General features: G+C 48.5%; 1 protein-coding gene across 9 annotated transcripts in view; it reads left to right on the plus strand.

Moving 5' to 3' along the window:
- Window positions 1-18,066, plus strand: part of JAKMIP1 (janus kinase and microtubule interacting protein 1) — a 194,557-nt gene that overhangs the window by 70,360 nt on the left and 106,131 nt on the right. The gene's annotated exons all lie outside the window — the stretch shown is intronic.

Genomic DNA, 18,066 nt, shown 5'->3' on the forward strand with positions numbered 1-18,066 from the left:
CTGCCCAGGGCTGGGAGGACAGACAGCTTGGCCTGCTGGGATTGTGCATAAAGCATGTGATGGTAGGCTCCATGTGAGGGGGTCCCCTACGGTGGAGGGGTTCCCCTACCGGCCTTTTGGTCTCCTTCTCCTGTGGTCTCTGCTGTGTTCTGTGGGACCCCAGTCTAGGTCAGTGGAGCCTCCTTGGGGACTAATTGGAAACTAGCATTGAAGTAATTGAAGACGGAAGAGAAAATGGGATTCAGAGTGGTTCCAACTCTGTGCATACAAAGAGACAAAACGTGGAAAAATGTGGAGCCTTTTACATTTGTTAAATTATTGTAGTAGTAACAAGAAACAGTGTTTGCTTTTAAAAATGGATTTTATGGTTTACAAGGTAGTAAAATTGCCCACATTTTTCAAGTGCTCATTAGGGTGCAAGTCTTGGTTTTCAGCACCTTGCAATTATTAACTCATGTCATTCTGCCAACATCCTTACAAGGCAAGGATTAAGATGAGGAAACTGAGGCACAGAGAAGTGAAGTCCCTTGTCTGAGGGCTGGCTCCAGAGGCTGCACGCTTCACCTTTTGCACGCCCTCTCGCTGATCCCCACACCGTGTGGGGTGGGGGTGGGGGTGGGGGTGCCTCAGTTTTGCAGTTGAGGAACCTAAAGCTCAGAGACGTGGAGTGAAACAGCCTGTGTCCCACAACCAGCGCTTGCTTGTGCGGGACTTGAATTTAGGTTGAAAGTGGCTCAGTTCTACCTCTTTACATGACATTGTGTTATTTTTCTTCGTAAGGCCTCTGCCACTCCTTGATTCCTGGCACAGTCTTTTAAAAACAGTGATAATCTTATTTTTCTTTCATGCTAAATATGCAAGACAGAGCCTTTAGAAAATGTATCTAAGTAAAATCAAACGTAAACAAAATGAAATAAGGATGAACCTTGAAGACATCATATTGAGTGAAATAAGCCAGACGCAGACGAATATTGTAGGATTCCACTTACGTGAAATAACCAGAATATGCAGAAAGGACATTACAGGTTGGGGGTGGGAGTGGGGAGTTAATGCATAATGGGTTCGGGGTTTCTGTTTGGGGTGATGGAAGGTTCTGGTAATGGATGGTGGTAGGAAGCACAATACTGTGAATGTGGCTGATGCCACTGGGTTTTATCCTTGAGTGTGGTTGAGATGGAAAATTTTATGCTGTTTATATGTTACCACAATTAAAAAGAGAGAGAGAGAGAGGCTGAGGAAACCGACAGCGGAATGCAATACACGATCCTGGACTGGACTTAATAACAGAGAAGAAAGTGCCCAAAAGGATTTCATTGGGACAACTGAAAAAATTGGAATATGGACTCTGCTTTATATCAAGCTTGAGTTTCTTAAAATTGATAGCTCTACCTGAGGTAGATACATAAATGAATATCTTTGTTCTCAAGAAATGTACATGGAGGTATTATATATGTTAGAGCAACATGCAGCCTATTCTCAAAGGTTTAGAAGATATAGATAGATAGATAGGTAGATATGGTAGGTAGGAAGGGAGATGATAGATAATAGATGGATGGATAGAGTGATACAACAAATGTAGCAAAATGCTTCAAGTTGGTGAATTTGGGTATCTGGGTGAGGGGTATGTTGGAGTTCTATGTATTGTTTTTGTATTTTTTTTTTTTTTTGAAAAAGCATAACTAGTTTTTCATTTTGATTCAAGAGGCAGAGGCTTAAAGAATCTCAAAATTTCACAAATGATCGAATCTAGCATTTCCAACTTCTCTCTTTTTATATATTTTGTTTTTGTATAATTTTTGCATTTTCCTGTAAATTTGAAGGTATTTTTAGAAAAAGTTGAAAGAGAAGATAAAATCAAGTACCTTACCCCCCTCAAGGATATCCATTGTTAGTAGATGGGTCCATGCTCATCTAGGGTAGTTTCAGCGCTTACTATTATGTAAGGTGCTGGTTTCCACTTAACACAGGGCAAGCATATATATGAAAGGGGGTGGTCCCAGGCCAGATGTAGCCCACAGATGAGTTTTGTTTGGGCTGCAAAATATTTAAAACATTTTTTGAATTTGTTTTTGACATATAAACATTGGGGCGGTTTCACATAAAAATCAGTTTCTGATTTCTCTGGAAAAATCGGGTCTGGTGCCTCTGGGCAGTTCTCTTGAATATCAGCTGGAGTGGGTGTGGCTGTCTGTGTCCGTGGGTTATGGGTGCATCGGTGCACTCGTCACTTCCTGCACAGTTCGTGCGTCTGTGCTCCCGGGTGCATGCCAGAAGTTTCCATGTCTGTACCCTCCCCCATTGCATGGCTGTAACATGACTTTTTTGAGGAAGCCCCTCTGGCTGGGCATTTAGATCCTTTCCACATCTTGCAACCTTAAATCTATGAGGCGCAGTTCTTTGGAAGCTGTGGGAAGTTGAAGGGAAGAGCTTGTAGGCTTCCAAATCATCACGTTGTTCTCGGCCTGAATGTTGGGAAGTAGCCTGCCCTTCCCCCCTCCTTTACACAGCCAGCTTTTCAACTGAATTGTTGGAAAAATCCTGGATCAATATGGATATTATTTGTAAGTCGGGCAGGGCATGCCAACTTGGATGAGGACGATGAAGCTGACATGTTTGGGCATTACTGTATACCAGGACTGTGCTGAGAACTTTGCAAACATGAAGTCATTTAATCCTCCAACAACTCTACGGAGTGGGGACCCTTGCACCCCATTTTACAGGTGAGGAGAGGGAGCCCCGGAGGATGAATGGAAGGCATGCCTGCTGGGCTGGGGCCTGAGCCTCACTCTGCTGTTTCAGCTCGTGTTCAAAAGAATCTGGCACCATCTCTTTCATTATTTTTATTGATTGCACAGACAGCTTTACAACAATCATGGGATGCGAAATGAAGCTTAGAAACCACCAGATGTGGACTGGATGTAAAGCACCATTTTCTCATCTCTCCCGGCTCAGCCACAGGCAGGCAGTGTTTATGTGCCGCTCTCGTTGCTCAGCCTTATTTGATGCATTTTCCCAGGTTGCTCCTTGGTTGGCGGATATGCCCTGTTTATTCAGTCCTTAGGTCATTCCAGTTTTTCATTGCTATAAACAATTAAGATATTACTACACTCAACATCTTTGGACATATGGCATTTTCCTTTTGGGAGTGCTTTGGTTTTCTAGGCTGCTTGAAGCAAGTATCATGAAATGGTTTGGCTAAACAATGAAAATTTACTGGCTTGTGGTTTCAAGGCTAGGAAAATGTCTGACTCGAGGCATCATCAAGACGATGTTTTTTTTTTTTCCTGAAGACTGGCTGCCGGTGATCCTTGGCTCCTCTGCCACATGGCAAGGCACATGGCGGTGTCTGCTGGTCTCTCCCTTCTCTTCCAGGTTTCGTTGCTTTTAGTTCCTTCTGTGGCTTTTCTCTCACTCTCTCCATATTCATTCCATTTATAAAGGACTCCACTAGGAGGGTTAAGACCCATCCTTATTGAGATGGGCCACACCTTAACTGAAGTAGCCTCATCGAAAGATCCTACTTCCAATGGGTTCACACACAGGAAATGATTAGATTTAAGAACATGTTTTTCTGGGGTACATACAGCTTCAAACACCACAGTTTCCTTAGAATAAATTCCCAAGAAGCATATTACTGAACTAGGGGTGGCTTCTTAAGTCAGCACAATCTATTTGGATTTAGGTATTTAAACCAAAGGAGTACACTGACTTAGAAAATTTTTTTCTAATAATACACTTTTCTATTTAATTTTGAAGTGTTTAGAATTGATCTTGAATTGAAAATACCAACAACATTTACACTTAAACAAAAACATATTGTTGGTATCATACAACCATTCAATTTGTTACACACCATTCTAGGATGGTTATATAAATTTGCTGAGCAAAATAATGGTAACAGTTGTCACTGATAACAATCACTTTTACATTAAGCCAATAATAGCATGTGAACACTCTTGCTAAGAAGTGGCATTCTCCTTTTCTGGGTTTTGTTTAATTTTAGAATCCCATTTATGATACTTGTGTTTGTTTTGGAAAATTAAGTCTTCAGCACAGCAATGTTAACTTGTTGGCTAGGAGGAAAATGATTTCTAAAGTAATATTTGAGTTTCAACAATTGTTGGCTGTATCTTTAGGAAATAAAGATATGTCATTATAAACAGCATTGTTCTTTCTTCCACAATAGTGTTCATGGAACACTGTTATTATTTTCATCCATATTGTAGAAACTTAAATTTATGTCTAATCTTTTATAAAGCTATATTCTAAATAAGGTGAAATGATCACACTATAGTTCTATATCATATATATATGGTAGAAATGACTGAAATAAATTAGCTTAACACAAGTATTATAAACAGTTTTATTTTTCTTTACATGTACAATACATAAACATGGCTTATTTACTGCTTTTCATGTTAGAATGTCACCTGTATGATAAATGAAAAATTGCACTCAATCATGTAACATGAAAAGGTATATTCTATCAGATCTAGCAGTAGGCCTTTGTTCCAACATTAAATAATCTTTTTTGGAACACAGTAGACCAAATGGGTTTATACACATTAACCCACTTCAAATCAATAGCAGTTGTAAAATTTAGTTGTAGGTTAATTTACTAATCTAGGGATGGTTTAGGCCAAGACTTTTGGGAATTGTGAGATAAAAATAAGTATATGAAACATGAAAATTTAATCCAAATCCAGTGAATTCTTTCATTCAGGTTGGAATAATAGAATCTTGGCATGTAAGATAAATAATAATTGTCTAATTTTTATAATTTTTAAAACATGTTTTGTACAAGTTTAAGGAAATTAGATAAAACACATCAGCTGCCAGTAGATACACATGAGTAGGTTGATGTGCATGTACGCATTTTACATTTCCTTTAGCCAAGGAATATACACTCTGCTTCTCTGTAGTTATTTCTAAATAGCAGTTCATCTTAAATAATACATCATTTTAAAAGTCGAAAATGCCAATATTTACAAATACATTTGTCTTTAACATATTATAGTGAATGTAGGAAGATGCACACACTACCCAGAATTTATCTTTTTTCTCTAGGTAGAAAAATGCTTTAAACTCTTTGGGGAAATAGAATCCATTTATAGAAGAATATTTCAGGGATTTTTTTTTTTTTTTTTTTTTTTGGCATTTTTCAAGGTTTTATATTCCTACTGATTTTTGCTTCCAAATATATTTGAAGGCTGTTTGGTAAGATATGTACCAGATTCGAGCCTCAATTTATAGGGTTTTATTTTTTAGGGAATTCTTAATTATTCAGCTTGAAAAAGTAAAACTTTGATGCTGTGCTCCCGGTAAACCCCATGCTTAATGGAATGTAGAAGGTAAGAGAAAGGAAAAACCACATTCTTAAAGAATGTTCCAACTGTGTAACTACCTTACTGTATGCTCTTGATGATGTGTCAGGCTGCAGAGCGAGCTGGGTACATTTTAAAGTCTGAAGCAAGATGAGAAAAAAGAGTGCTACACGATATTCGGAAGCTTTTCTGCCTATGGCAAAGTATGTGGTATTCCTCAAAGCAGGGAAATGGAAGACATGGTAGTTTGGTGGAAACTTCCATCTTCAATTGTAATCCTGCCCTTACATGAATAGTGAGAAGGACTGGGAATGAATAGATAAATTTGATAGGTTCTTCATTTGAAGACGTGTCTGAATAGCAATACTCAGTTTTTCAGAAATGGTGTTCTAGTTTGCTAATGCTGCTGGAATGCAAAACACCAGAGATGGATTGGCTTTTATAAAAGGGGGTTTATTTGGTTACACAGTTACAGTCTTAAGGCCATAAAGTGTCCAAGGTAACACATCAGCAATCGGGTACCTTCACTAGAGGATGGCCAATGGCGTCTGGAAAACCTCTGTTAGCTGGGAAGGCACGTGGCTGGCGTCTGCTCCAAAGTTCTGGTTTCAAAATGGCTTTCTCCCAGGACATTCCTCTCTAGGCTGCAGTTCCTCAAAAATGTCACTCTTAGTTGCACTTGGGGTATTTGTCCTCACTCAGTTTCTCCAGAGCAAGAGTCTGTTTTCAACGGCCGTCTTCAAACTGTCTCTCATCTGCAGCTCCTGTGCTTTCTTCAAAGTGTCCCTCTTGGCTGTAGCTCCTCTTCAAAACGTCCCTCACAGCTGCACTGAGATCCTTCTGTTTGTCAGCTCATTTATATGGCTCCACTGATCAACTTAGACCCACCCCAAATGGGCGGAGCAACACCTCCTTGGAAATCATCCAATCAGAGTCATCACCCACAGCTGGGTGGGGCACATTCCAAAAAAACACTCAAAGAATTACAATCTAATCAACACTGATAACGTCTGCCCACACAAGATTACATCAAAGATAATGGCATTTGGGGGGACATAATACATTCAAACTGGCACAAATAGTATTGAAATAATGATTACTGAATCTAAATTTGATTACAGAAATGTAAAGCCTTTCAATTAGAGTACTTCCTATTTTTCTCTGGTGCCAATCAGAGTCATGAAAACAGATTACTTTTCTTAAATTCCACAGCTGGAAATCACAATATATGACCATTTTTTTTCATGTCTGAAATAAGCAAAAAATATATTCTTGGCTTCAGCAGTACTGCATAGGACAAAAGAATTATGGAAAAATACAAATATAAACTGAGATATACTTACCACTCACATTCATATTTCTTAAACTTTTTACCACATCACAACTGTCATTTTAAACAAGCAAGCTTTTTTTTTTGTAAGGATATACCCTGGAAAGTCTACTGATATAGCAGTCTGAGAATATATAATCACATCTAGTATAAATGGTGAACTTCAAGAAAAAAAATGTTATGTAAGTTTTAAAGTTATGAAGGAATTTATAAGTCCAGTGACTATTTCATAGAAGCAAGAACATTTTTTTCCTCTGTACTTCTGCTATAGAAGTTAACCTTTTTAAGACTTTAATTTCTTTCCATCCATCACTCCTTTGTATGAAAATACCCATGACAAAAATATGAGGCTGCGTGGCACTGGAGGTCTTTCTGGAAATCCCGTATCAGCCCCTTGATCACTGAATAATCTCAAATAATTCGCTTTGGTTTTCCAAGCCTCACTTTTCTCATCTGCAAAATGGAGGTGACGGAACTTCCCCGTCTTGCCCCCTAAGTTGTGGAAGTGTGAGGATGTGAAGCTGCCTGGGTCCAGCTGGGAGACGTTATTGCTTATTGCTCCTATAAATGCAGTGGGGACCGGGGCAGGCCTTATGGAGACTCCAGTTCTGAGAAGCTGATTATCTTCAGTCTTTTAAAAATGTATCAGTGTGTCCTGCTAGTGTCTTTCCTGCTTGGCCTGTGTGTTCACTTCCTAAGGCTGTTGCAACCAAGTACCACAAACTGGAGGGCCTAAAACAATAGCAGTTAATTCTCTCCGTTCAGGGCCCAGTGGTCTGAAATCAAGGTGTCTTCACGCCCAGGCTTTCTCTGGCCTCTTCTGGCTTCTGGTGGCTTCCCACACTCCTTGGCTTCCTGGGCTTGTCACTGCATCACCCCAGTCTCTTCTCTCGTTGCCTTCTCCCAGCAACATGTCTCTCCTCTGTGTGTCTCTTAAAGGGACACTGGTCATTGGATTTAAGGCCCACCTGGGTAACCCAGGGTGCTAGCTCAAGATCCTTAAATTACGGACATCTGCAAAGACTCTTGCCAAATAAGGTCCCATTTATAGTTTTGGGGAATAGGATGTGGACATGTCTTTTGGGGACCTCCATTCAACTCTCCACAACCATCATCAGCCAAAGCCCAACCTGTATTGCGTGGACATGGAGCCCCCACAAAAGTTCTGGCCCTTGCCTTGCTCAGTCTAGAGAGAGTCCTCACCCTTTTGCTTGCTTCTAGACCTTTACTGCCGAGAAGCTTTGCTCAGGGAATTTTGAGGTGGGCCCAAGATGAAGCCCTGGTGCCAGGCCTTAGCTGCTGCTGTTTGAACAAGGATCCCGGTATTTGCATTTTGCCCTGGGTCCCCCATATCATGAAGCTGGTCCTGCCTCCCACCCCCCACCCCCAGAACACGACCCCCGGGAATGGCAGCCTGCTCCCACTGCTCCCCGACTCGGCCTTGGTGATGTGATGGAGCCACCCCAATGTCCTCCCTTGGTTTTCTTTCTAGCACCGATCACAGTCCATAATTATTTTATGTATCCATTTCCCTGGCTGTCTCCCTGCCTGAAAGCTCTGCGGGGGTGGAGACCTGGCCCTCGTCCGGCTTTCCCCTGCCACCCTGGCCCAGCTCGCAGCCAGGCACTTGGAGCGATAGCTGGGATGACATTTCTCAGCTCTGACTTGTCCTTCCCATGTGGCTTTGTGTGAGCCGCTTTGCCCAACTGAGCCCCTGTTTAGCTCATTTGTCAACAGTGGGCTGTGCCGTTTTCTGCTCACTGGGTGGTTGTGAGCTCCAGCTGCAATGCCCCTGGCACAGGGCGGGCCAAGCTCAGGCAGGGAGCACAGTGACTTGCTGTGGCTCCCACTGGGCAAGGACCAGGTGAGGACCTGTGGAGGCTGGCAGGCTCTGCGGGGGCTGATTCTCGGGGTGCTGCATGACACGCTGCACCTCTGGCCGTGGCCACGGGGCCCGGCTGCCAGGGGCCCACCATGAACCCTGAATTTGACGTGGCTCAGAATGGTGGGCACCCTTCCCACCCTGCACCTGCTCGTCTCACCAGTTCCTGAGGCCCCGTCCTGGCCTGTGCTGAGGGTGGTGCGTCGAGAGCCCTGGGCTTCGCGTCGGTTCATTGGAAGTTACTCAACCTGGGAAATTGTGCTGGGCACAGGGTGGGGCAGACCAGCTGGAAGCCAAAGCCCTGCCCTGCCCTCGAGGAGCTGACAGTCTGGTGGGGGACTGACAGATGAGCCAACACGCAGGGTTAGCCTTGGTGGTCTCTGCCTTGCCCCCTACAAGCCTGCGGTTGTGAGTGTCCAGAGGAGGCAGCTGACCCAGTTGTGGGGGCTTCAGGGGAGGCTTCCTGGAGGAGGCAGGGATGGGAGAGGTGCTTTTTGGATTGGAGGACTGCAAGCAGCATGGCCTGCTGGGGAGTGCCCTGGGGCGAGGAGCATGAGGTGAGTGCGAGGCAGGGGGCGCGGGCACCAGGGCAGGGCTCTCTCCGCAGGTAGCCTGAACCTTGGATGGCCTCTGAGCAGGGGTGTCCCATGCTGCAGCTCTGTCCCTTCAGAAGTGGGGATGTGGACGTTCTGATGAGACGATGGTGTGAACGCACATTTCTTGGTAGGAGCCTGAGAGCTGGGGCAGTGGGGAGCCGTGGCCCCTCTCCTGTGTGCCTGGCCTGCTCCCGTCTGTCTCTGCCCTTTGAGTCTTCTGCTTGTGGGGTCTTGAAAGTTGGAAAACTGCATTGCTGTTAACATTTTGCAGGTGTGGCTGTCTGGTTCCCCCCTTGCACCCCTGGCTCCTTGCGGTCGCAGTTGATTTGTCTGGGGGGGGGGGGGCGGCCGGTTGCTGAACCCTCGGCTCTCGGCGTTGCTCGGAGGGTACCGGCGGCGGGGGCTCTTTCCCGGAGGCGAGGGCGAGGCGGGGGACTGGGCCCGGTCCCCGGCGTAGGCGTGCAAGGTGTGGAGGGCGGCGAGAAAGGAACAGGCGGGACACGTTTCTTTGAGGGTGAAGAAGCCAAGAGAGTTTATTAGGGGTGAGCACAGGTTATATAGGCTGGCATAGAGGGCGGGGGTTGTTACAAGCCAATGCTGAGGGGATAAAGGCTAGGATTGGTTCTGAGAGGGCGTGGAGGTTGATTGAAAAGGGGCGAGAGTTGCTCCGGTAACGGTGTCTGGCAACAATGTATGTGCACTGGTGGTGATGGGAGTTGCACTGGCAACGGGGAGTGTCCGGGCAAGATAAGGGGGTGGGGAAAAGGCGGTTCCCTCCGGCAAGCCTCCCCTAACAGTGGTATTTTGGGTGAGGAAATGGGGCCTGCCTCCGGCCTCACTTTCCCAGGCCCGGGGGGCTGCGGAGGGCGCTGTCGCCCGTACCCACTACCCTCCCCAGGGGTGGCCGATCCCCTGGCCCAGGCCCACCAAGTCGAAGCACGTAATCAGTGTCCCGCATTTCCCCCTTTTTTTCTAATTAAAGGAAGAAGCTTACCGGAGAGGTCCGCTAAAGGATGAGGGAAGGGGAAGGTTGGGGAAAAAGGGTTGACGGTGGCTCAGCAAGGCTGGAGCTCAGCGTTGGTGTGGCGCCCGGGCGCTCGACAAGGGCCTCGCTGCTAGCGGGATGGGCGAAGGTGGAAGGTTTAACTGGAGCTCGAGGTTGGTACGAGGTTCAGGCGATTGAGAAGGGCCTCGCGGTCGGCGGGTTGACCGGTGGCGGTGAGGTTGCAGAGGGTTGGTTGTCATCTTGGAGTAGGGAGCGTCAGAGGTGGCGAGTCGCTGGTACTGGATTTGCACGAACGAGGAAAAAATAGCATCTGTTTGTTTTCTTACAAGTTGGACGATTCTGCGGATAATGCAGGGTCCTAAAGTGAGAGCTAGAATGATCATTAGTAGGGGGCCGAGAAGAGGGAGGAGGTAAGGGAGGAGGGGGGTAAAGATGTGGGACCAATAGCTGGTGGCTTCACGGTCTTTTTTGCGTTGTTCCAGTCCCTCTCGGACCTTTTTTAGGCTGTCCTCGGCGAGACCTGTGGAATTGGCATATACACAGCACTCTTCTCCTAGGGCGGCGCAGAGGCCTCCTTCTTTGAGGAGGAGAAGGTCGAGACCTCGGCGGTTTTGGAGCACTACCTCAGAGAGGGAATTGACAGAATTTTTAAGATGGGAAATAGCGTCTTGTAGGTGATGAATGTCCTCGTCAACAGCCGCTCGGAGGTGAGTTAGGGCGGAGCCTTGACTGGCTAATGCAGCGATTCCGGTGCCAGCGCCTGCAAGACCTAGGAGGGAGGCAATTGTAAGGGCGGTGATGGGCTCTCGCTTTTGCAGAGGGGCGGGATCTGCAGTTCTTTCCAGGCGGAGGAAGAAGTCTTCCTCGCTGTGGTATAAGACCCTAGGGATAAGGACAATTAGGAGGCAAGTTTCATTAGTGGTATTGAGGGTTTGCACATTAAGGCAGGGGGTAAGTCCTGTAGAGGAGCAGAGCCATTGGGAGGAGTTGTGGGGAATAAGAAACTTGGCAGAGCTGCTGGGAGAGGAGTAGTTGGCACAAGCTGTGAGGCTGGGAGAGTTACTCGAGCGAGGGCGGATGCACTTTCCTGTAAAGGAGACTGAATGAAAGGTTAAGGGGACGGCAGAGGTATTCCAATTGCATTCCGAGGGGCTGTCCTCTGTGTTTTCTGAAAAAGAGAGGTTGGAGGCGACTGGCTCATACAGGGGGGAGGAAGTGGAGAGGCAAAGCCAACAAGAGGAGGTAAGATTGGGGTTGGAGGAATTCACTGAGGTGAAGGCCGCTTGGATAAGGCCGAGGAGGGGAGAGGAGTAGCGAGAGGGGGGTAGAGGAGGTCGGGGTGGTGGGGTTGGCGATGCATTGTTTGCAGCTGAGGTGCGGCTGGTTGGAGCTGAGGTGCGGCTGGAGGGCTGTGGAAAAAGGGGGTTCACTCGGACTGGGGTCCAGGCCCAGGTGTACTGTTGTCATCTGGTGCACCAGGTTGCGGAGACGACGGCGTTCTCGTCTCGTTAGACGCGTGGTTGCTGGTGGCAGGCCGGATTGCCCTTCCTGGGATCCAGATTGGTTGCGCTGCATCATCTGGGAAAACACAAGCAAACCCGCGCCCCTGGGCGAGGAGTGGGGAGGGACCCTTCCAGGCATTATTTTCTGGGTCCTTCCAGTAAACCATCGGGGCCTGGGTGGGCTTATACGAGGGCCCCCAATGTTTATGTAGGGGCGAAAGCCCTTCTTTATTGAATGTGAGTAGATTAAGGTGAATAAGGGCTGCTATGATAAGGTCCCCTGGAGTTGCCTGGGGGAGCATTGCCCTTTCTTTTTCAATTTGTGTTTTTAAGCGGCGATGGACTGCTTCCACAACGGCTTGCCCCTGAGGATTATAGGGGATGCCGAAATGATGGGTGATGTTATATAACTGAAGAAAGGCCGCAAAGGAGGCACTGCGATAGGCAGGCCCATTGTCCGTTTTTAGGTCCCAGGGGACTCCCATGAAGAGAATTCCTTGTCTTAGGGCCTTGATACAGTGTTTGGCCGTTTCCCCGGCAAGGGGGACTGCATAACACATGGCCGAGAAGGTGTCAATTATTACATGCACATATTTGAGGCGTCCAAAGGACGGAACGTGAGTTACGTCCATTTGCCATCTAGAATTGGGTTTTAGGCCTCGTGGGTTGACTCCCTGAGGTTGCAGGGGGCCAAGCGGCGCAAAGGGCGCACAAGTTGCACAATTGCGGACAAGATGTTTACAGGTATCTAGGGGGAGGCCACATAGATGATGTAACGACGTAGCCGAAAAGTGAAACCTGGAATGCAATAACTTGGCCTGGTTAACAGCGTCCCCCGGAGGGGCTGCCGTGTGGGTTAGCATAGCTTGGGTATTTTGAGCTGAGACCGCTTGGTCTACTATACTATTGCCATTAGCCAGGGGCCCCGGAAGGCCTGAATGACTACGAATGTGGCTAATGAACCAAGGATTCTGTCGATGCTCCAGGATGCTTCTGAGGTTAGAAAGTGCTTTATTAATGGCCGAGTCTCCCGGGAAAAAGGTGGAAAACGCGAGGACTCGGCAGACCTGATACGTGTAGAGGCTATCTGTGAAAATGTTTACTGGGTGGTTGCAGTGGGCCTTTAGCGCGTATGACACCGCCAGAATTTCCCCCACTTGAACTGAATGAAGGTTGACATAACTGAATAGGCGGGGTTCCGGGTGGTCCTGAGAATAAGAGAGGAAGGCAAAACGGGTTTTGGAGGCGTCAGTGAAGACGGTAGTGGCACCCGGGATGGGTGCAGAGGAGGGGAAAGGATGGAAGGGGCTGCGGAAGGGAAGCTTGGCGAGTCCCTGTAACAGCCGATGGCTAGGATAATGACAGCTGAATTCCCCCTGAAATCCTTCTAAGAGAATTTGCATGTCCAGGTTATCACGTATAAGCAGGCGGGTTAGGCCTGCGTCCAGGGGCCAGATAATTTTTTCCGGCGGCTCTCCAAATACATGAACAGCCAGAGTGACTAGATCTGAAGCTAGGCTGATCCAGAGCCGCACTGCGGGGCAAATTTTCCTAAGCCGGCTCTTAGCAGGGTGCACCCAAAGTAGAGGGCCTGGCACGGGAGTGGGGGTAGGGGGAGCGTTGCCCCAAGGGTTGCCTTGAGGTGTAGAAGGCAGCCAGGGGTTGTTAGTCGGCAGGGTGGGAGGGGCGGCGGCAACTGCCGGCAGCGGCTCCGAGGGGGAGCTTGTCGAAGGGGGAGGTGGAAGTGGGAGGCCCCAAGCATCGCAAGATGGCGGCGCGGTAGGCGTGGCTAAGACACAAGATGGCGGACTAGCTCTGCCCTGTGAAAGGGCGGGGTCTAAGGCATAAGATGGCGGACTAACTCCGCCCTGTGAAAGGGCGGGGCCTAAGGCATAAGATGGCGGACTAGCTCCGCCCTGTGAAAGGGCGGGGTAAAGCGCATGCGGTTTCCAGCCCGGCTTAGGGCTGACGTCATCACTAGAGCACTTCCTCCCCTCAGTAGAAGAAGAAGGAGGAAGTTCGCCATTTTGGAGCAGTCTGGGGGGGCGGTTGCAAAGAGGTACACGGCGCCAAACAAAGAAAGAAACATACAAAGGACTACAGCAAAGTAATGGAGGGAAAGAGGGAGAGCGTTAGGAGGAATGGGGGTTATAGAAGAAAAGGACGAGAGGCAGACGGAAGAATGGGTAGTGGGGAAGGGAGGAGCGGCTCCGGAGCGGCGAGGGAGAGGCGGCTCCTGACGCGGAGCGGCGAGGGAGAGGCGGCCCCTGACGCGGAGCGGCGAGGGAGAGGCGGCTCCGGGAGCGGCGAGGGAGAGGCGGCCCTTACCTTGCAGGCGAGGAGAAGGGGAGCTGGAGAGGCGTCCGGGCGAGCGAGTGGCTTCACTGGACCGCTGCGTGGAGAGGACTTCCAAGTGCAGGTGCCCCACGTTGGGCGCCAGTTGCGGTCGCAGTTGATTTGTCTGGGGGGGGGGGCGGCCGGTTGCTGAACCCTCGGCTCTCGGCGTTGCTCGGAGGGTACCGGCGGCGGGGGCTCTTTCCCGGAGGCGAGGGCGAGGCGGGGGACTGGGCCCGGTCCCCGGCGGAGGCATGCAAGGTGTGGAGGGCGGCGAGAAGGAACAGGCAGGACACGGTTCTTTGAGGGTGAAGAAGCCAAGAGAGTTTATTAGGGGTGAGCACAGGTTATATAGGCTGGCATAGAGGGCGGGGGTTGTTACAAGTCAATGCTGAGGGGATAAAGGCTAGGATTGGTTCTGAGAGGGTGCGGAGGTTAGGATTGGTTCTAAGAGAGCACGGAGGTTGTTTGAAAAGGGGCGGGAGTTGCTCTGGCAACAATGTATGCGCACTGGTGGTGATGGGAGTTGCACTGGCAACGGGGAGTGTCCGGGCAAGATAAGGGGGTGGGGAAAAGGCGGTTCCCTCCGGCAAGCCTCCCCTAACAGTGGTATTTTGGGTGAGGAAATGGGGCCTGCCTCCGGCCTCACTTTCCCAGGCCCGGGGGGCTGCGGAGGGCGCTGTCGCCCGTACCCACTACCCTCCCCAGGGGTGGCCGATCCCCTGGCCCAGGCCCGCCAAGTCGAAGCACGTAATCAGTGTCCCGCAGCTCCTAGTGCAGGGCTGGGCACCTCGCAGGAGCTCAATAAATATTTGCGGCCAAATAAAAAAAAATGAACAAATATGTATCTGTTTTTCACACAGTTGGGATCACAGATTATATTTGCTTTCTCTTTTTTTTTTTTTTTACCCTGCTTTCCCACTCTTTATGGCTTGTAACAGTTCTCCATGCCGATAAGTAAATTATACTTAATCCATCCCTAAGGGTTGGAATTTGGGGTGAACATCCAGGGGTTTCTGTCAGATGTTGTACCTCTGGCTAGTTCCTTATAATGCATTCCTAGAAGTGGCAACGGATGCAATAAAAAGGGGAAACTTCCTTTTTCTTCTTGTATCTGAAGGGTGCTTCCTGTTTGTCCAGGGTGTGGGGACGATGCGTTTCAAAAGCAGAGGCCTATTTGTGAGTTCTGCTGTGGTTATGAAAATGAGCAGGTCAGAGGCGTTAATGGATAATTATGTATTAAGTTCTGATAAGTCAACGCCAAGCAAATGGAGCTCATACTTATCTGAAGACAAAGTGTACTTTTCTGCAGTCGCCTGGCGGGGATGACCGTTACCCGGGACAATCCCCAGGCCCATCGAGAACCTCACTGTGCCCCTCTCCAGGGGAGTGGAGCTGGCCTCTATTGCAGCCTTCTAGATTTTCTAGTTTGGGCAGTATTGGGAATTGGATCACGCCCCACACAAAGCAAGTTCAAGTCCTAATCCCCGGGACTGTGGGTGTGAACCCATTTGTCAATAGCACCTTGGGAGATGCTGTTATTAATTAAGGTGTGGACTCATTTGTGAATAAGAATCTTTAAAGATCCTACTTCCATGAGGCTGAATGGAATCAGGGTCAGAGGCCTTATTGGAAGAGGGACTCTGGCCACAGTTGGTCAGTGGAAGCCAGAAGTCAGTGGAAGCCAGAAGTCAGTGGACACCAGAGGTGCAGACCCAAGGGGAGAGAGACGGCCAGGACTTTCTGGACACGGGAGAAAGCCAGCCCTGCCAATGCCCTGATGATGGATTTTTGCCTCCAAAACTGTGAGACAATAAAGTCCTGCCGTCAAAGCCAACCCATCATATGGCATTTGTTATAGCAGCCCTGGCAGATGAAGACAGATGGACATCCCGGGTCCTCCACGGCTCGCACGTTACACTTCACTCCACAGTTGTTGAGCATCTCGAGCGAGTCCTCATCTAGTTCCTTCTCTTGGCAACCCTGCTGTCTCTCAGTGTCCCTCTCTGTCTCCCAGCATCCCTGTCTGTCTCCCAGCATCCTTCTCTGTTTCTTAGCATCCCTCTTTATCTCTCCCAGCATTCCTCTCTGTTTCCCAGCATCCCAGATGTCTCTTAGCATCTCTGTCTCCCAGCATCCTCTTCTGTCTCCCAGCATCCCCATCTGTCTCCCAGCATCCTCTTCTGTCTCCCAGCATCCCCATCTGTCTCCCAGCATCCTCTTCTGTCTCCCAGCATCCCCTTCTGTCTCCCAGCATCCCCGTCTGTCTCCCAGCATTCCTTTCTGTCTCCCAGTGTCCCTCTCTGTCTCCCAGCATCCCTGTCTTATCGTGTCCCCGTCTGTCTCCCAGCGTCCCCATCTCCTGAGTCTGCCCTGTCTGGCTCCTGACTCCGACACCTACAAAGTGGCTCCTGTTGAGATCACCTTGGACTCCATGTTGCTGAATGCAGTGCCCAGTTTCTGGTCCTCATCTGTCCTCTTAGTAACAGTCCACACTGTTGACTCCTTCCTTCCAGAAACCTTTTCTTAGCTTCCCTGGTTCTCCTTTTTTCCTCTATCTATGAGGCCTCTTGTTTATGATTTCTCTTCACAATATTGTCTTTTATGCCCAGCCTTCAAAGGTTACCTTCCTCCAGGTTTGCACGTTCTCTTGTTCTCATTGCACACTGCATTCTCTCCCTAGGTGATCTAATCCCAGCACCAGCCACTTACTCTCTGTGTGACCTTATGCAGATTACTTTACCTCTCTCTGCCTCAAGTCCCTTATCCAAGAATGGCCTAATAACTCCACCTACCTCTTCAGGTGTTGTGTCCAGCTCCTAACATAGGCCACAACACATAATAAGTGCCTCATAGATGTTTGCTGTTGCCACTTACCCATTCATTCATTCACTCATTCATTCAACACATATTTATAGAGTGCCTCCAACATGCTAGGCTCTGTTCCAGGCACAGGGGATATGGCAAGAACACACCAGGCCCGGGCCTGGTCCACTTGGAACTTACATCCTAGTGCAGGGACACAGACACAAAATAAGTAAACATATATTTTGTTACATATATTTTGTCATATGGAAAACAATCATACACCAGAGTACGGGGGAAAGGGGACAGAGAAGGGGCTCCTGGAGGCAGTGTGGTGTGGCGGTTAGGGAAAGGACTTGGAGCCCTGGAAGTCGGGGTCAGACCTGGCCCACCCCCTTCCCACTGTGCCCCCCTCCCGGGGTAATACTGCTTCCTCTCCTGAGAAATGAGGCGACAATGGTACTGCCCCCAAGGACTGCTGGGAGCTTCAGTGAGTTAATTTAAGTCCCTTAGAACAATGTCTATGATATATAATATATTTTGCAAAGATATAAAAATTTGTAAATATTATATATGTTGCTATAATTAGTATCATTATTTTCTGGAAGGCAGAGGTCTCTGAAGAGCTGCCATTGGAGCAGGTGTCTGAAGGAAATGAAAGAACAAGAGATGAGGATATCTGCGGGAACAGCAGTGCAAAGGCCCTGAGGTGGAAATGGGCTCCCCAGTTTGGGGAAAGCAAGGTCACGGAGGCGGGACTCGAGTGATGGAGAGAAGGTGGAAGAAGACTCTGTGAGGTAGCAGGGGCAGGAACGTAGGACTGGACACATGGGGAAACTGAGGTTCAGGGCAGTGAAGAAATGTGTCCAGCACGGAGTTCCTGGAGGACTTGGATCCAGGTTTGTCTGTCTGTCCTAGTTGGCCAGGCTGCTGTGACCAGCACCACACAATGGATTGGCTTAAACAACAGGAATTTATTGGCTCACAGTTTTGAGACTAGCAGAATTCCAAATCCAGATGTCAGATAGGCTGGCTTTCACCCGAAAATCTGTCGCATCCTGGGGCTGGCTGCTGGCAGTCCTTGGGGTTCCTTGGCTTGCGTCTCTGCCTCCCGTCACTTGATGATGTCCTCTCCTTTCTCGCTTCCGTGACTTCTGGGTTCTGTCTGTAAGACCTCCAGTAATATGGGGGAAGGCCCATTCTGATTCCCCTTAATAAAAATACCACCTTCAAAAGGTCCAGTTTTACAATGGTTCACACCCCCAGGGACACAGTTTAAGATGAAGA

Source organism: Choloepus didactylus, chromosome 3 (genome assembly GCF_015220235.1).
Source record: "Choloepus didactylus isolate mChoDid1 chromosome 3, mChoDid1.pri, whole genome shotgun sequence".
In the NCBI taxonomy this organism is placed as follows: Eukaryota; Metazoa; Chordata; class Mammalia; order Pilosa; family Megalonychidae; genus Choloepus; species Choloepus didactylus.